General features: G+C 40.0%; 1 protein-coding gene across 5 annotated transcripts in view; it reads right to left on the minus strand.

Moving 5' to 3' along the window:
• The window catches only part of TNC (tenascin C), a 73,593-nt gene that overhangs the window by 49,778 nt on the left and 4,666 nt on the right, over positions 1 to 19,149 (minus strand). The gene's annotated exons all lie outside the window — the stretch shown is intronic.

Here is a 19,149-nt window from a genome sequence, read left to right on the forward strand (position 1 = left end):
AGGAATATTTTAGCATAGACATACTGAGAGACAATGGAAGATGAAACTCCAACAAGGGAGACACACTGTAAGAAAAAGCAATTGAAATACAGGTGCACGCACACACATACAAAGGGGAGAGTACGGAAAAGAAATGCTTTGATGGTCTAATTTCTCCAAGAAAGGAAGCAGGAAACTACCTGTTCCTTTCAAATTATACGAGTCAAGGGAGCTGAAAGCCCTCTACTGACTTCCATGCAGAACCAACTCTTCAGCATGCAGAGCAAGAACCTGAAACCACTAATGGACTGACTAAACAAGTGCACCTAATAAATGTCATCTTAGCAGCTGTTTTTCTTCCTACTCCCAGAAAAGCTTGGTTGAATGGTTGCATCAGTGACTGTGCTTTCAATAGCTGTAAGTTATACTAAAATGCCAGTAACAGAGGAAACAGTACTTTATCCTCTAAACATCATGGTTTTGATGATAATTCATTTGTCAAATGAGAGGATAGTTTTTTCCACCCTTCTGCTTCCCCTGAAATGTAGAGATCACTATTTCCCATGCTATCCCAGCTTCTTTTGTGAAGGAGTGACAATAAGTCATCAGACACTACTGGAGTTAATTATTTTTTTTATACAATGTTGAGCTCATAAAGAACGAACTTGAGCCCTTTTTATTGGGAAATAAATCAGAAATAAACAAGCAGCAGTGGAGACTTTTTTTCTTGTCATGGAAAAGCACTCAGCTTTAAGCCATTTCTAACACTTATCCCATTTATTCAAACATGTCTGAAACCCCTGTCTGCAGCAGGAGAAACCACAAGGTACCTAATAAAGAATAACAGAGACAGACATGGCCCAGGTCTCATTTGCAACTCAGGCCAACCCCTAAGTTAGGTTGCCAGTTAATGAAGCATGTTTAGGAAAGCATTTGAAGGAGGATTTTACTCTGAAGCACTCCCACTTGGGGTCTGTAAATTGCTTTCCATGCAATGAAATTTCATGTGCCATACACTTTGTGCCCTGAGACCAAGTTGTATGGTTAAAATTGGTGTCCAATGAGCAACTAGGTATTTAAGGGCTAGACTGCTTGAGAGATGCATCACCGAAGGAACAATCGGGAAGCAGCTCTGCATCTAATTATCACTGCATTTTACTGAAAGTCAAGCATCAATTTCCTTATGGCTTTTGTAAATCCAAACCTAGAAGAACATGGGCCTTGCCCACAGCAAGAAAATTGATTGCAGTTTTTCTGCTGACTGACGAGTTTACATGTCATTTTATAATGGTACAAAGTGTGATACATTTTTTTTAATACAACTGGGAAATGAAAAAGCTGCTTATGACAAGAGTCACTGTCATTATTACCCAACTATTGATGAAAGCCACATGAACACCATTACTTTAACTGCATACTCATTGCATTAGAGTCAGCCAAATCTCTCACCCTACAGGTGATCCTGGATTTAATGTATGTAGGCAGACATCCTTTTGAAGTTTATCAAGAAGCGCTGTGGTGGTCTAGAAGAAACATTCTCCAATGATTTGTGACCTCTGTATTTTGACACCTAGTCTGATGTCTGAGCTAGTTCAGATCAGGTGTTTCTTGTCTGACCTAACAAGGACCCAGCTTGATGATTTGAGCTCCACTCCTAGAACTGAGATCTATAAAACAAGACACCTTCATATAATTATTTATACATTAACAAAATTTTTGGCTGGAAAAACAAAGATGACATCCTTCTCTCCAAATCCCATTCCTCAAATTTATCTAAACAGTTCAGACTGCAATGTACCACCCAGGAGCAGGCCATTCTACAAAGAAATGGAAGCCACAGCAACTGGCAGGCTCTGCTGTTCTTTTATTTTTTCGCCATAGTCTTCCCTTTGGAATGGTTCATGTACATTTTATTTTAAACCTGCCTCTTGGAGACATCCTCTCTATATTTTCTTTGCTCATGGATTATTTACAGGCACCTAGAAGTCTTGCAGCAAGGGTTTGCAAAAGATGACCCTTTCCATCATGAGTTTGGCTTTGCTGCAATGCATATAGAAGGAGCCGAGTGGCACACATCTCAGATGTGTTGAAAGGCTTGTAAGACCAAGAATATATCAAATTTTTATGTTTGTATAAAAAGGAATATTGTTTATCCTAGCCCCTTATATCTTCCTGTTCTCTTGACTGCAACATGACTTCAAAAATCTTGGCAATAATTATGTTGTTGCCCTACAAAATATTCTGCTTGCCATGCAGAACAAAAAGTGTAGAGATTCTGTTCAACCAGTCTGATCACAGCCATCACTCTCTTTGAGAAAGAGTTATTTTCTACTTCTCTCCTGTTCGCTTAGACACAACCACAATATAAATAATAAGTGCTGTGGCCTTTCACATGTGTCTTAAATTTCCTTGATCAGGAGCGACTTCCTGCAGGTCAGAATCTTGCAGTCACATCACTTAATGAGTTGCATACTGGCACCAGACAAAACATAGATGCAAGAATGTATCTTTTAGAGTCAGTTGAAGCCTTCTGTGGACACCTTTGCTTCCAAGAACACTTAGGTAGCCTGCCCATCTGAGTACAGTTTGTGCAGGTACAGAATGAGCAGTAAACCCTGCACCAGCTGCCATGGTAAGAGTGCTTTTTCTTTTAAATTGTGCAAGTTCTTTAGAGCACATAAACTTAACAAGTGATATTTCTGAAGTTGTTGGTCTTGGTGCCCAGGACAAAGATGTCAGTCTCTCTCTCTGATAAATATGCTGTCTGTATCAATGCAACACTGGAAGAGGGCGACTGGCAATGGTTCAGCCACTGGGGCAGCAGTGGCATTGGAAGTTCAGAATCTCTGCACGGAGAATTCAGTTCAAGTTCAAGTCAGAGGTTTATGAAGATCCTACACAATTCTGCATCCCAGCCATGGGTTAAACTTGCTATCTCCTCTCTATTCTTCTCTCTTGGCTGACTCAGAGCATGTTGTAAATCACTTTAGAGTTGCTTTGGCTTCTACAAAATGAGAAGGTAATCATAGCATCTTATGCAGTACCAGCTGATGTAGAAAGAGTTTCAGGAAAAAAGATTCCCTCGTCTAGTATAAATACTGACTGCAAAACTTATGTTATCAGAAAAAATGACCTTTCCTAGAAAAAGACTCCTTAAAAATCTGATTGTGAGCTAGTAATGCTTTTAATAATATGTGGTGGAAATAGCATTGAACGTCAAAAGCACAAAGGAAAGGGATAACAGTCATTTCCACTGTAGCCCCTTTCATCAGAGGAGATGCAAGGACAGCATAGTCCGACTGTGAAAAATGTTACAGTTATTTTCTGTTTAGACATTCCCTCCCGCACATCTCCTCTCCCCGATACCAGAGCTTTTTCAGGACCTTTCAATTTAATTAGAAATTCAGTTCTTAATAGGAAATTTTCAGTCTTGAAAAAACTCCAGGAATCTTGACTCTCAGGGAATACAAAGCAAAGATAATGTATGAGTATTTTCCTTCCCCACAGACATATTTGCTGGAAACCAGCAGGTGTGAGAAACTAAATTAATGTTTGCATAGTTTAAAGTTCTAGGGTACCACTCTAGTTGCTCTTGCAAATTAAGGAGTGGCAGAGTTGTGAGATGATTTGTGGGTATGTGGAGCGATAAATATGCAAATGAGAACCGTGTGTGATTTTAATCAAAACAGATTGCAGCAGTGAAGAAATGGAGGTGTTAAAAAGTATCTCAGCTGTCCTTCTCAACGGAGGCAGAAGGCTGATTAGATTTGCTCAGACACCTTCTACATGTCATGACTTGGAAATTAGACTTAAAGAAGACAGGAAAAAAAGAGAGAAAAATGGAAACAGTTCCTCTCTAAACAGATACTTTCAACGTTACAGCAGGACGGGATCAAATATTCTCAGCATATATTGGATTCAAGCACATCTTGTTCAAATCTGCGTAAAAGTAGCAATGGACTGGATTCTGACAGAGAGGAAGACTCAGCTGGGAAGAGCCATAGCCCTCTACAGACGACACAAAATAGAGCATTTAGAGGTTTGTTAATTGCTAAACCAAATCAGTTTTCTGTGATTGATTAACTGAAGAAACTTAATGTTTCAAGTATTTCCATCAAGGTGTCATGTGTTCCCTCAAGATTGAGGTATCCAGTGTGTAGGCACTGGCATCATGATATCACAGTGTTCTTTTCTTTATCTATTGCCCTACAGACAAAAGAACCACATTAGGAATTTGATCTGACCTGGAGCACTCCCTCTTTGCAGACACAGGAAATTAATACAAGTGGTGCCGTTACACAGGTTTAATAAATTGAAACTGCCTGGTAGAGTTCATTTTTACAAGGCAAGGCTTCAGAAGATGCAATCTTTTAAAGAAAAAGTTCTAATGTAGCTTTGCCAAGATCATGTGACTCTTGAGGCTCCAGACATCTTCTCAAACACTAATGGATTACATTTGAAATAAATTGAAATGGTTCTCTAAGAAAGGGACTGGAGGGGAGTGGCCTGAAAGTATTGACATGGCAGGACAAAACATGAACATTTCTGACTTCATCATCTTTCACTGCTGCTTCTCTACATTCATAACTGCAGAAAATCATTTTCTTTCTATTCTCAATTCCACCAGAGCAAAGGAATCAGCAAGGATACTCAGCATAGGTCAAACTACATAAAATTGCAGTCAGGAGAATAAATTAATAACAGTCTTAAACCATCAGTACTTAAGCTGTCCAGCAGAAATTATCAAATTATTGCATTTCTTTTTCTTCCTTATTTACATTGTAATCATTCTAAGGAGAAGAATTTTAAGGCAGCCAAACCTAGAGTAATTCAACAAATGCATTGTATTCCCCGAGGCTCTCAGAGAACATGTGTGCAAAGAAATGTTGCTATTGTTTCAACACCAATTAGACACCACGGATATGAGCAGGTCCTTAGGGTGTAAAACTCCAAGGAAATACTCATAATTCAGATATTTTCTGCAAAGTCTTAAATTGTAAGGGCATGAAGAGAGGAAAATAAGATCATAACTATCAAAAAAGAAAGAAAACTTCATTCTCAAAAATTTTAATAAATAAAATGGCACGTGATGAACTGTAATCCATCCAGTTTCCAAGGTGCACTGTGGAGACTTACTTCTAATCTATATTTGAACAACTTCTCTTCTACCTCCATGGCAAGATCATGAAGAAAAAATGCCCTGCTTACACACTACAGTTTCCTCTCTAAGAAAAACCCCATGTGGAAAACCTGCAAACAACTGTGGGTCCAGACTCAGTGACCCCTCCTTTTTATAAATAGTAAAATGTGAAGGTACCGATTTTAAAGCCTTTGCCACCCTATTCTGCTCCAGTTTGTAGACTGAACCTATTCCTGGAGGTTAGAAGGAAAGAAAAACATTAACCAAAATGATCTTGCTGCCTGTGGATGTCAAAAAAAAAAAAAAAAGGAGAAAGCCGCCTCTGGAAAAACTGCATAGAGAAAGAGGCAGAGAGGAAACAACTGGGAAGGAAGTTTTAAACCACGTTTGTTTAACTAGAGAAGTATAACATCTAAAGAAACAAGGTGGTACAGGAACTAAAATCTGCTTTCTGATACAGAATTGGTTCAGTGATGTCCACTGCCCCAGAATAAGGACCCATGGCATCCATGTATGCCATAGGTGTGGTAGAGCTCCTTTTCTCCCAAAGAATTTGTGATAAGAGTAGAGTAGACAAAAAGGCATCATTCCTCTACTTTAGATAAGGAAAACTGAGATACAGAGAGGCTGGCACTGAGACACTTAAACTTGTAGAAGCCTCTGCATTTAGACCCAAGAATTTTACCCATTGCAAGAGTGACAAATCTGACCCAGCTTTGCAGAGTCCCATTGCAGTAATTCAAGCACAGTCACCTCCCAGAAGGCATTTATAGCACCTTACAGCACCAGACCCTCATAACATACTTTCCTTTTCATCAGCCTGCCTTTACGACCTAAATACTTTTTATATAAGGTAAATTGGCAGTTTGTGTCTGATGTGGGTAAGCATCCACATCTCAGAGCTCCGGAAACACCCTGAAGCCACCAGCCTTTGATCTCATGCTGGCACCACACATTTAAGAGAAGCACACTTCACAGGGCAGCAAACATAAATACGGGCACTTTGAATACAGAGATGGAAATGATTTTCACAGTTAATTCATTATTGATTTCTGAGTTCTCATAGATCAGAGTTTTCATGAGCAGAATGCATCCATCGTGCATTTTGAGAGCCTCACCTGTGCTACTGGAATTACTAATGAAAACCAAACTAGTTATTGATTACCATGAATGAACCCTACTGTAGATCCTGGTGATCACTAGAATTGTGATCAGACTTATACTTCAAACTGTGCCAAAGAACAGCAATCAAAACAAATACGCAGATAATTTTTGCCCCATCCAGCCCCTGAGGTCCTGCATTAAAACATCACTCAGCTAAAGGCAGGAACTCTTCACTCCAGGTAATTTTTCATCTTTGGTTTCTGCTCTCAGATGACATTTCCACATCGGGGAAGCTGTAAGGTTTCTGGTTCTCAGATCCGACTGTACGTCATCATTAAATAATACCATTTGGATGCATTTTAGCCTCCGCCCATTCTACCTTGGCTGAAACGCAGCACATAGACAGGGCTTTGCCAAGGCTGATTTGGAAGGAATTTTAATTAATTGCTTTGTGTACAATTTAGAATTTAGCAAAGGTTCATATTTCACCAATGTGACAGTGCCACAAAAGGGGAAGGAAAATAACCCACTGAAGCCAACATCCATAAAAATGTGAAAGAGCTACGGTAAATTCTGAATGATAAGCATAAAAAGAGCCCCATGAGAGACCAAATCTTCTGCTGCACAGTGACTATTTTGAGTTAAATTAGCACGATTATTCCATTATAAACTACTTTGTTTCAAAAGTTTTGTACTCTTAGCCATGGAAAATCTCTCTGGGTCTATCCTTGCTCAGGATCTCAGGGAGAGGAACTTCCCAAACTAAACAATAATTTTGGCTGAATTTCAAAGCAGAACAAAAGTTCAGAGATCAGAGGTGGTCTTCTTCCGCTATCAGTAATGCCTTTGATCAATAAAGTGTTAAATATAATGAGCAAATTTCATTAATTAAATGAAAAATGGAATCAGCTGGCAAAGAAACAGCTGGGATAAAAAAACTGCTGAAAACATGCAATAATCAAACCAGGAGTAAAAAACAGATTATGTGATGAGGTGCCTGCAATAACAGGATATTGAACTCAGTAACCAAGAATTGCCTTCCAGTTTCATAGTCCTAAAGACTTTTTTGATTTATATTTCTCAGGAATTACCTGGCAGATGCTGAGAAAATCTGCCTGAATGTACCAGCACTGCTCTTGTTATTCCATTTAGAGCAAGAACTCAGAGTAGAGCCAGGTGTATGGAAATGGCCCTGTGCTGGGACTTGTGAGATCTGAGGTCATTCCTCATTTCTGGCATGAGTTTAGCCAACACGATTATCATCCTGTTTTCTAGTAAGTCTATGGCAGATTTGCACCTTAAACAAAGTGCGAATAACTGAACTAATTTACTTAATTCTTTTCATGTTTCAAATTGTTCCTCTACAGAGATTTGTTGGTTTACCCTCTGTGAAAAGACTTTCCCTGCTCTCAATTTTTCTGCCTAAGTTCTATGATCTTCATGCCAGAGGTTGTGTCTTAATGCATTTATATACCACCTGCACTAGAGGAAGCCCCAAGTGTGTTAAACAGTAGTAGACAAGTGGCTTCAGTTCTTAATACAATTTAATCACAGTCACCTTCAAAATAGGTCACACATTCTGCAGACAAGACTGATGGTGAAAAGGGCCTTTGGAAATCACACAATCTGGCTAGAACACAGCTGCTCTGAAAAAAACTACCATGCTGTTTAAGGCTGCTGGGCGTAAGATACTCTTGTTAAGGCCATACCTATGCTGTTATTTATAGAATAATGTCAGTTCTTCCTTTGGAGCCATTCCAGAAGTCAGCCAGCACTGGAGGAAATTAAATAGCTAACCTGTGTTTAACAATATTAACAGAAGATTACATATGGAAATTCTTTGTGTTACTGTAAGATTTCCATTTCAAGTGTGTTGGGGCAGGGATGCTCCTACTTGCACAGCTCAGGGCAGCAAACGATGTGGCAGAACCCGTGCAGCTTCTGCTCTGCTTGCAGCCCAGGCACAACTCCTGGGGCTCACATGAGGGGCCACTACTCCTGAACTTTGCCTCCTGCAGATGACTTCCAAGCTGTAGGTTCAGGCTGTCGTGCTAAAAAGCAGCCTCCTGTTCATCAAAGAAATGCAAAGGCACAGCAGGTACTGTAACATGATGCTCTCATGACAGCTTGAACTTCACGTAGTCCCAATGAACATGAATATCAACTGGAAAATCTCAAGAACAGGGATTTGCAATGTCTGTTGTCCCCCAACAGGTATCACAAGCGTTCTGCAGAATTCACACGTAAAGGATCAGACCCCAAGGAAATAGCATCTGCTGAATCTTAGAATACCCCAGTTTCTCTTGGCTTGTGTCAGAGCCTTATGGCTATTTAAACACAGTTGTTTACATGAAAATCATCCAACCTGGCGTTACGTAATAGTTACGCAGAGCTAGCCAGACCCAGCCCCATACTAAACCTAGGAATAAAAAGCTCTTAACTTTGGTACTATCAGAATTAATGAAATTATCTCAGTTCAAAATGAGTGAAGACAATGGCTGAGTGACTTAGATGTGAAATTTGTCAGACCATGCTCATGACTCGATATTTAATCTTTCATGTAATATACTGTTAAATGTGCATCATTAGACACATACATCTCAGTCTGAGCTGCAAATCTGTTTCCTTCCAGCATGCTCATTGCTCCCGACTATGGATAAGGTGGCTTATACCAAATATGGTTCCAGCTTGTGACTTGGCAGTATCTTGCCTGTTTAGTTAATTCTATTTCAACAACTGCAGAAGCCTTTCCTGTCTTTTCTTGGAGATCATAAGGTCTCTACTGCTATACCATGTCCAGCAAAAGTGTGCTGAGGTGGTGGCCTGCACCACTCTCAATGTTGTCTTCTTCATTCACAGGGGAAAAACAAACCGTGTCTTTACAACCAGACTGAGATTTCAAAGCACATGGCTAGAATTCCACATAAGTCCCAAGAAGTGCCTACAAAAAGGATGTCTAAGGGTATCCATGCTGTCCAACATTAGGTTCTAGAAACCCTGAGAGCATTGAGACAATACATTAGCATCACTTCTAATATATTAAGGAGGTATGTGTGCCACCTTCTGGCAAAGAGTGAGTTTCCGGAGGGCTGCGTGTGACCCTACAAGCGTTCCCAGAGTCAGGTCCTGCCTGCCAAGGCTCTGAGCACTCAACAAAACCAAGGCATACAATGGGAGCTGTGAGCAAAACCCAGACTTGTTCCACGACTGCAAACCTGTGCCAGAGCTTGCTACTTCCAGGAGGGCACCGGCCAAAAGGCGCGGTCCAGCCAGCAGCTTTTGAGTGCATGACAGGCTGTTTGTGACTAGGAAAAAATCTGCTTCTTGTACAGTAGTTCCATACGTGTTTAACCCCAGAGACTAAGGGAGATACTGGCAAAGCATATGCCCTGCCGAATGGAGGTGAATAAAGCACCTCACTGCAAACCAAATCTTACATTTGTTTTGGGTGTGCGATGGAGTCTGAATTCATGTGATAGAGTAATCCTGCCGATGAGGTCATGTGTTCCTCTGAAGGGGCTTCTTTGTAACCCGGGTTAGTTAGCAACGCTTTTTCTGTTATCAAGCATCTGATTAAACTCACAAAAGAGAGGTCTTTAAAAAACAGTCTCAGGCAGAACTGAGAAGTGAATAAATAAACTCGGGGCTTTTTTCCCCTTTCTTTTTATCCAACAGGAAAAGAAGAAAGCAATAAGATGGGAAAGGGGTACAAGAGAGGGATTCAATGCTCTCAAATGACAGGACAAAGATCTTAATCTATTTTCAAATTTTCTACAGAGCCCAGACTTGGGGCAGACACTAATCATACACATCCATGCGACAAACTTCACCTTGAAGGATCACACAAGGCACTACCCAAATAGCACAAGCCTCCCAGGAGTCATTCTTTGCCTCTCACTGCTGGAGTGACCCAGCTGTTACTTTCTCCAGAAGTGAAATCCATACCAGAACACCTGGCTTTTGCTCCATTACGGGGGAGATAAACTAAAATGTGCTCCCAGGTTTTATTTGACTTGAATAAAGACAGACCTTTGGATGAGAATATTTTGTCCTGCATCATTTTTGGTGCTTTGTAGTACCCTGACCACGTGGCAGGAACACCAGCTCAGCTCTGAGAGCTGGGAAAGAGTGAGTTATAACTAAATTATTTCTAATTTCTCCTGTAGGACACGCTCCCAAGGTCAATTTAGATCACAAATTTTAAGAGCAAAGTTTGAGTTGTTTTGCACTGATTTATATATAAGCACTCAAAGATACTTATAAAGTATCTGCTGTGTAATATCTGTACTTACTAGAGTTACATAAGTTCAGATTAGATATTTGGTGGCATCGGTGATCCCCTGATTTAGGAAAAGAAAATATCTTGGTTCCTCTCATTCTGGATTATTTCATTAGTCCCCTGTTCTCTCCATTGGATGTCTGAGCAACCAGATATATAAAGGTTGGATTTATAAAGGGAGCTTTAGAAAATAACTGTGACACGGTAATGCTAAAGTAACAGTTACAGTGGCTTGAAAGTTTTTTCACAGCACATAGATTCTGCAAACTCAGCAAGAATAAAAGTAAAATATAGTTAGAAGCATCTCAGGAGTTCTCTTTCTCGAGAAGGAATTCTATCCTACCCTGCAAAATCTTTCTGAGGAATTATTCTTTGAAACCAGTAATTTTTCTTCTTTGAACAAAATGGCCCTTTTGAAAGAATAACAACTTCAATCATTTCTTCAGCCTCCTTTTTCTAATAAAAGTCAGAGCAGCCTGGACTTCAATTACTAAGAAAAAAAACATTAAGAAAGCAAAACTACAGTGCCCATATTCTCCTTCGTCCTTGGACAGAAGGAGAAAGAGTATTAATTGTATATTCATTTACACCTCTAAATGTGCCTGTGGGGAAGTGAGACTCAACTGTGTATTTTAAAACACAATTAGACTGAATTTTCAGGTAGCAAAATACTTCAAAAATAGTAATCCAAGAGCCAAAGAGGTTTTTCCTGATGGCTGACTCATTGTCCACTTACCTTCATCTTTCTTACTGTCTTTGAGGACACTGATTCTTCTGTTTGTGAGGTAAACTCTGTTTATTGTACAAAAATGTACTGTGACTACAGACAAATAACATTCCCCCCCCAGGCCCCCAGCATGTTTGGCTGGAACCCATCTTGGCTTGAGATGTGAAATGAACAGCTTGAAAGACTGGGAAAAGAGAAGAAAGAAGAGCTGGGGAGAGGGGGGAGGAGGGAGGGCAGAGGACTTCTCTAATTTGATTGCACTGTTGTGATGTATTGGCCAACTCCACTTTCTCTTATCCTAAAACACACCCTAGCCCAGCTGGTGCATCTGAGCTGTTATTCACAGGAGCTACAAGTATGTCTCTTCATTACTTTTTTTAAAAATACTGTTTTGGTTTGAGGCAAAAATAAGGACAGGATCACGTAAAAAGTATGTTGCTGAATAAGTTCAAGGGATTAAAGCAAACTGCAGTGGGTTGGCTGCATGTCTCGCACGGGTTTTGCTGCTGCTGCACAGCCCAGGAAAAGAAAATGCTCCATCTGTAAAATGCACAGTGGTTTTATACAAATTACGTTTATCCCCTTTATTATGTGAAGAGGATAAACTGATTGCTGAGCTGAAAAAGGAAAAAAAATGTTCATTTGGTAATTATTATTTTAAATATATATTTCAGCTGACAATTACAACAGTGGCTTGTATGTTAGTGTGATTTGGGTCCTGTTCTTCAGCACCAAGTATCTTCTGGATTCATCTGCTAGGATATGTGGAAAACAATGGCATGCAAGGGAGCACACAGCTCACTTCTGCTCTGCCACAAAGCCTTGGTTTGTGGTTATGTGATGATGGATCTTTCCTTTACGAAAATGATGATGGACTCTCCTTTACGAAAACAGGGAATACGAACTGCCAGATGGACTTATAGGGAGTCTGCTGCTGAGTGATAGGAAAAAATCAAAACGGAAATAAAGTTTGAGATGAATAGATGTCTAGGGCAGCCAAAGAATATGTTCTTCTGGGAGTTCTAGTTCAATGGAATGGTGAGGCATGGAGTGTTACCTTGTAGTATCATTGCCAAGTAAGAAATGAATGAGTTTCCCACTGAATGGATTCCCCAAGCTCAGAAAAACTATGTCTCAACAGTAGCTGAAACTAAAGCTTCCCAAGTAAGGGTCTACTATCTCAGAGCCTTCTGAGCCATAATGAGAGAAATGAAGCTAATAGAGATGGCTTGTTAGGACCGGACATATGGATTTCCCACAGAACTGTCTGCTCTCGAAACAGACTCCAGAAAATGGGTTTAATAGGGCGGTCTTGGGATTAATAGTGTGGTCTTGTGGTTAGAACTGAGGACTGAAACTCAGACATCCTGCACTGAAGTGATTTTTGTAAAGTATCTTGTGTGTCTCAGCTTATCCACTTGTAAAACCTCACAGGGGGAATGTATGTCTTGATGAATTAAGTATTCCAAGGACCTCACAGGAAAGGTGCTGTCAAATCCTCATTACCATAATTAAACATCTTCCTGAAGAGTTCTGTAAAGCTGCCAGAACACACATAAGTAAAAAGCAAAGAACTGGAGTGTTATCCCCTGTAATGTAAGGAAGAAAAAGAATAGAAAGGGAAATGGCTTTTGCACTGAAGAAGAAAGTCTGACCAGAGAAGTGTAGCAAATACACGAATAACTACAAGATGGCTTCAAATTCTAGAGTAAAAAAAGTAAATTGAAGACTTCTTCTGAAGCCAAAACATAGGATGTGCCAAACCAATTACCAGAATAAGAAGATGAACCCATGGAAATAAATGATAAGGTTTCCAAAATCCACAGAGAAACACAGCAGAAAACGAGAAAAAACTGCAACTCAAACAAAATACATGGGTCCAGCTAATTATGGTATAGCTACAGAACACCCTTTCATTTACAACTGTCTCCAGACAGTTCATGAAATCAGCAGAATTGTTCATACACCCATGTATAGTCTTTCCCCAGGATGAGCTGTATCCACTGTTTGGTAGCAACCTCTTGTGCTGTTACACAACTGAAGTGATTCACACTTCCAGACAAGAAGTACAGAAGCATACTATACCCCTCTCAAACCACAGCAGGATTTCTGTACAAGACACAAGAAACAGGACAGTTATTTTATGGGTCTGATTTTTCAAATGTGTTGCATAAAAAGTAAAAAAAAAAAAAAAAACAGAGAGAGAGAAAAAGTATTAGAAGGAAGAACTAGCACCAACCCCAGCTGGTCCAGCTCCCAGTGACTGAGAGGAGGCAGAAGTTAACAGGGACTTCAGTCTGTCCTTGGAACTTGTGTTTTTTGTTTTGTTTTGTAAGGGCTCGGACACTTGAGCATCCATTTCTGGAAATGGGAACTCAGCAAAGAGAAACAAAACAAGCAGGTCGGTGGGGTGCTTTGGGCTGCATTCAGACTCCCGGCAGGGTGCACAACAATCAGCCAACTAGAGCAATTTGCTACAAACTTCAGAGGAAAAAAAAATTTCTGCAAAGCAATCCTTGTTCTTACTGTAGCTTTCAGAGCTAGAATAAAAACAGACATTGGCAGATTTAGCCTAGACAAAAACTGTGGATTAGAAACAGCAGGACACATCACTGATGTGAACACAGTAAAGGCAACGGATTCAGAAAAACTGCCACTGTACTAAAAACAGAAGAGGAACTGTAGAAATGGGTCACCTCAGGAGGACTCCATGGAAATCAGAAGGGATATCTTCACACCATTTTTTGGTTATTTTCTCACTGAAATCCCCATGTGCATTTGCAGCACAGAAGCAAGTTTTACTTGTTAGCCTCTGAAGACACACGTGGAACTCTGGGTTGTTAGATGTGGAATTGAATTGGGTCCAAAGCAGAGCTGCCACAGACTCGGAAGCCTAGATTGGTACTTTTTGCAATATTAAAAAAACCCTTTCACAGCAAAAGCAACTTTTGCACACAGTCTCACGGCAGAAATCGCTCTTGCCTCCTAAATACGTATTGTACCTTTTAATAAAGCCTTTCCTAATAGCAAAAGCATTTGCTGCTCTCTTGGCTTTTTCCTCTCCATAGGAAAAACACAGAGCTGGAAAAGATCTACGTTTTCCTAAACTCGTCTTTGGAAAGTTTCTTTGCCAAGTTACACTTTTTGTCAGGAGCTCATTATTTTCTAGGTTGACACTAGAGACTTCACTTTGAATTATTCTGAGGGCTTTGCTGATGCAGTTTCATACTATGAGGTTTGTATGCTTTTTAGCATGAATCAGAGCAACATACGTTCATTTCATATACAAAGCTCTGCTTCATTTCCAGACCCTTCTCTACAGTTTTTCTTCCAAAAACCACCTATAGGTTTTCCATAGCCCATTTCACAAAGTTCTAGATGGTTTTGTGATGAGGTGGGAAGGGCAGAAATTCAGGACTTTTGCATTTTCTTCCCACTTCTTTCACATGGAGCAAGAGTTTCTGAGAACAAAGTAGCAGCCAGTTCTAGAGACAGGAGCCTAGACAGTTGCAATGGTCCCTAAAATTCACAGCTGGTGTGTCAAAATCTCAGCTTTTCTAGAGAGGTAGGAAATCAATCATCAATACTCTCAATGACTATAATATGAAGGTGAATAAGTAGACGGTCGGATACAAAAAGCAGAAAGCAAATTAATAAACTTAGCAAAAATATTGGTGAAAACTATGCAGTCAGCAAAAAAATAGGATCTTTGTGTTTATAAGAACCCTGAACCACTGAAATATTAAAAAAATGCTCACATACTGTACAAGTGAATAAGCTAAGCACACACATATCTCTGATGAAGCTGTTTTTTAAGTTTCTCATGCAGATTTGAAGGAATAAATCGCTCAAAGTTTTGCTCCATTTACCCAGCGTCACCCTTTTCCTTGTTGAAAGAGATTTTAGCTAAAGGAATGTCAGATACAGAGGCAAGTGATATGGAATTCTTCTGTCTAATGATTTTGCTGTAACTAAGAGCACAACTAATTTACATGTGCATCGGCCTGGAATAACAAACAGTGTTTAAGAAGTATGAATTGCTACAGACAGGTCAGCAGACAGCAGGATACGTTCAGAATTCATTGCGGTTATTTGCATGCTGCCTGTAATTTTACCTTGATTTAACTATGTGCTTATTCAAGCAAGGAAAACGACATCTCTAAAAATGTCTCAGAACTCAGTCATCAAAGCCTATGGTATTCTTGGCCATCAGAAATATCATTACTTGCCTCCTGTCACTGGCAGACTTTGGTCGCCGTCTTGAAAGAACCTGAGAAAACACATGATAACCCTTCCCCAAATAGTTTTTTGCTTTTAGAGCAATGATTAGTTTACTTGGGCAGCTTTTCCTCCCTGCTGGAGCTCCTCTGTCCTTGGTACTAGGATGAGGAACGTGCGGGAATGTGCACATTTTTCTAACTCCAGAGACCACAGAGGGAGTTCCTTGAAATCGGACGTCCAGTAATAGCCCCCAGGCTGGATATCTGCTCAGCCTAGTTCTGTCAGATGTGGTAGCATCAGGAATTCGTGTCTTTAGTGACTGAGGGGAGGGCAGCAAGCTCTTAGTAGTACAAAATACATAACAAAAAGTGAAGATGGAGTGAAATCAACTGTGGCTTGGCAAGACAAAATAAAATATACATTGGATTCACAAGATATTAAACAAATTGAGTGCGAGGCATTTGGAAAAAGAGAGGAGGCTGTTTCTCAAAATTCCAGTCTGAGGGTGTTTCTCAGTGCTCTGATGCAAAGCAGAAGCACTTATGTAATGTAATGGAAAATACAGCCATATACACAGCCTTGAGCAAGTGATTAGTCACAACGGTGACTGAACTCGGACAAAAATCTGCCCTGCTGTTTCAAATGTCAACAAATTGGGCACGGTTACACTAATGGGAGACTTGAGAGACCTCCACCAACAATGCTGTGACCTCATTCTCTTAACCCAGAGTGACTTGAGACCTCTCTGTACCGAAGTCTTAGCTGACAGCAATTTGAGCCGCGGAATAAAAGAAGGGATGTGGAGCTCAATTATCCAGCAGCAGATCTCTAGTGAAATCAATGCAATTGTGTCACATGAGAATTTGGCTGGCAGCCTTTGAAGTCTGCATAGGAGAAAACTACCCCATCAGAAATGCAGTCTGAAGTGAAGCAGAAAAGAAATAATGCAGACAATGAAGAGCTACTGTATGTATAGAAAATGTTCAGTGGATTCTTATCCCCTCTCCGTCAGCCTGGTTTTATCCTCACGTTGCTCCATGAGCTGCACTCCTGACCAAATGAACACAGACCAATCAGATCTGGCCAAGGCATCCTCTTCAGAAAGAAATGTCTCTACTTTATAATTCAGCCAATGTCCAGCAGGCCACTGTATACATATTCAATACTCCATATCAAAGTGAAATAATGACTCCTAGTGTTAGCAGAAAAAGTTTCCTCCCAGGTAAAGCCACTGAAATTAGACACATAGACTGAATTTTTATTTACTCTAATGCCCCTTTTTTGTCATTGTAGTAGGGCATATTAATATGATATAAGATTATAGGATACATTATTATAAGATACATGTAGCATGTTTCTATTTATAGGAATTATACCGCCTTTACACACACAGAAACAAATGCAGTTTAACAGTTCCTGTACTTTTTCTGAGCAACATAAATAATACAAAAAAGTCAGGCCACAACCTGAAAAGCATTGTAATTCAGGATTGGTTCCCTTTTCTTACAGAAGAGACTTTCTCCATTTGAATAGTCCCAGTGGGATCATCAGTAATATGGAAAAGTGCTCACACTCAGATCTAGAAGGATCCTAACCAAATGAAAGCAGATGAATTCTGTCCAAACTGATTTTACTCAACACTGATATGGCATTACCATACCAGAAGCAAGAGGCTTCTGAGAACACAGATAGAGCACTGACATTGAGTTCCCAAAGATGTGAGATACTAGGCACCATGTCCAGTGGTGGGGAGGGCATGGACAGACACACATCTGTCTGCAAATAAAGCGTATTTCCTTGCTTCTGCCAGTGACCCTGTCTACCCTACTACTAAGGGGAACGAACAGTATATGAAATAACAGCCTGAGAATGACAAATAAGTTACAAAAAATGTCTAATGCATTTGAGAATAGCACGCTCTATAGGTCCTGCATTCTTTCCATCAAAATTGGAACTGCAGCACTTGTAGTGCTGGATCACTGTGATTGACTTATTAACCTGTAAAGTATATAAGTCTACATCATAATTAATGCTTGGCAATGGAAATATAAATTTCCTGGCTTGTAGATGGTGTATCCTCCTATAAACACTTTGCTTGGCCACCAAACTGGAAAAATAGATAGGACATTCATAAGGAGTGCTCACCATAGGAAATGCCAGCATTTTATCCTGGAAACTATTTACATTGCCAAAATACTTCAATAAGAAAAATGACCTGAGATCGTTCCCTTAATATGCGTCCTGTTCTCATTTGATTTGTAGTCTACAGCATGCAGCATTCATTCTGAGTCAGACTTGAATTACTGTAGTACAAGCAATGCAGCAGGGAAGTACAAGCCACAAGCAAAGGGAAAATATGCATTACCCTGTGTCTCACTAAGAGAAATGGATTGCCTGCACATGACAAGCTACCTTTGTATCTTTCTTGGCATAGACCTTTTTCACACAGCACAGAGAACTATTTAGGAGGATTGAGCATATCCAAAAGAGGCTGCTTTTCTAAAAGAACCACTAAAAACAAAGAACCAGGGCAAAGTGGACAAGTGGACACTGAGCTCCTTTTGAAAGTCTAACAAACTGACTCCTGGCAAAATGAGATTGTGCTGGGCCAAGAAGGATGATAGCCACTACGGTCTTGTACTGAAGTGTAAGACACATACTGAAAGTGAACCTTTCCTGTCCAAATAAAGGCTTTCCATCAGACCAAAGAGTGCTCAGCTCACAGTTGGCTCTCTCACCTGCCTGCCCTGCATCCTGTCTTTGGGACAAACCCAGAATAGATTGACAAAATCTGCCCGTTCCCAGTTATTGCGATTTGTTGGGAATGGTAAGTGAACTCCTGTATTGGAAATAAATCCCCTTCCAGAGGGAGTTCCTTAACGATGGAAATAACTGCTTAATCAATTCTGATGGGCACAGAGGGAAACGATCTCACAGTTTAATTTTCATGTATACTCAGAAGAAGATATACATATATATCCCCTTTTTACTTTGTGCTTCCAGAATAGTGTAAAAGCATAAATTTAAAGAAGAAACAAGACAGTTTAGGCCAATATTATGGTTAATATCCTAATCCCATAAGAAAACCAATGTTTGTAATTTTAGATCTATGAGCTTATTATGCTCAGGTGCATCTTGGGATACAGCACAGACAAATGCTCAAGTACTATAGTTGAAGCAAAATCATTACAGTGGAATTTCCCCAGGCACCCAATTTCAGCCTCCTCTGAGTATCTTGGCCAATATCTATACGCTTATAGTCAAGGCTACAGCCTGGCATGGGGAAGAAGCAGACCAGTACAACAGACCTTTGTTGTGCTTATGATTCAAAGAATAGTTTTTAAAATCTGAATTAAAGATTTCTGTTCTGCCACCCTGTTACTTTCTACTCAATTACTAAAAAGAACATGTTTTCCAAGCATGAAACAATATCATTTTTGTCAATAGTTTGGAAACTGAGCACTTGTATGAATTGAAGAAAGCTTCCTTTCTCTTTCCTGTGCAGTTCTGGTTATGGGGAAAGAGTTTTCTGTGTGAGTAATCTTTCTAAGTAGGCAGCAGAGCTCCCCTATTGCTAGGGAAGAATGGACCTCCAGTAGGCTAATATGTGATGGATGACTGAATGCAAACTTGGCAACGTTGTTCTCTGCTACCCAAAGAATACAAAATGCCACAGGCTATTCATACACAGGGACTCTC

The sequence above is a fragment of the Phaenicophaeus curvirostris genome, chromosome 20 (assembly GCF_032191515.1).
Source record: "Phaenicophaeus curvirostris isolate KB17595 chromosome 20, BPBGC_Pcur_1.0, whole genome shotgun sequence".
NCBI classification, from domain to species: Eukaryota; Metazoa; Chordata; class Aves; order Cuculiformes; family Cuculidae; genus Phaenicophaeus; species Phaenicophaeus curvirostris.